The 952-nt window shown below is 37.7% G+C and overlaps 1 protein-coding gene across 1 annotated transcript in view; it reads left to right on the forward strand.

Moving 5' to 3' along the window:
* Nucleotides 1–952, forward strand: part of myo15aa (myosin XVAa) — a 43,212-nt gene that overhangs the window by 29,883 nt on the left and 12,377 nt on the right. The gene's annotated exons all lie outside the window — the stretch shown is intronic.

The following is a 952-nucleotide window of genomic DNA, read 5'->3' on the forward strand; positions in this document are numbered from 1 at the left end:
TCCATCCATCCATCCATCCATCCATCCTCCTAACTCTCCTCTGTCTCCACTGACTCTGAGAACTGGTGTCAGACGTGTGAGATTACCGTGTTTTAAAGCTTCAGTTGTCGACACCAGGTCAAAGGAACCAGGTTAAAAACACTCATCATCACTAATAATGTGATGCAGATCGTTAGCCATGTTTTTATTATTGTAATAATTCTCGGGGCTCAGGTGTAACAGCTTCAGGTGTAATCTGTCGTTTAGAGGCTGTAATGAGCCTGGCCTCATGGATAATGCATAGACAGCCGTTGACTGTAACCACAGCAGAGCGTCTATAGGCGTCTGTCCGTCTCATTCACACACATACGCTTCTGTCTCCATGGTTACTGGTATGGTTGTTTCTAAGGGGTGTTGTGTTTGTCTGTGTCTCTCGTACAGAAGGTTTCTATGGAAACTTTACATTTCACAATTACTGATTACTTCCAAACATCTGTAAATATTTATAATATTTATAATATTCATAATACTACCTGTCACTCTTCTTTTTTTTTTATTCAAGGATGAACTGATTAGCCTTTGGGGGTCAAAGGTCAAAGGTCAGGGGTGTAGTGACCTCACAAAACACGGTTTTGGCCTTGCAAACGCGATATATCTGTAACACCATTTCTTCAAATCCACCCGTCACCCAGTTTCACATGATTTAAAATATGTTTTAAATAATCTTTTATATGGGGAGAAATGAACTCAACACTTTGTTCACTCTCGAGGAAACACACGACGAACTGATGTAAACACAACTTTTTCTTCTTTATTAAAAAACTCCTTTAATATCATTTTGTTTATTTTTTTTGATTTACAAACTCACGTTTTTATTCCTCGAGATCACGGTGAAACATAATTTCATTTCACAACATTTCTTTTGAAAGTCGGTGTCGGCAATGATTTCTGATTAATATATTATTGATTAATA

The sequence above is a fragment of the Seriola lalandi genome, unplaced genomic scaffold (genome assembly GCF_002814215.2).
Source record: "Seriola lalandi dorsalis isolate HSWRI2012SDOR001 ecotype SW California unplaced genomic scaffold, Sedor1 jcf7180002054969, whole genome shotgun sequence".
NCBI lineage: Eukaryota > Metazoa > Chordata > Actinopteri > Carangiformes > Carangidae > Seriola > Seriola lalandi.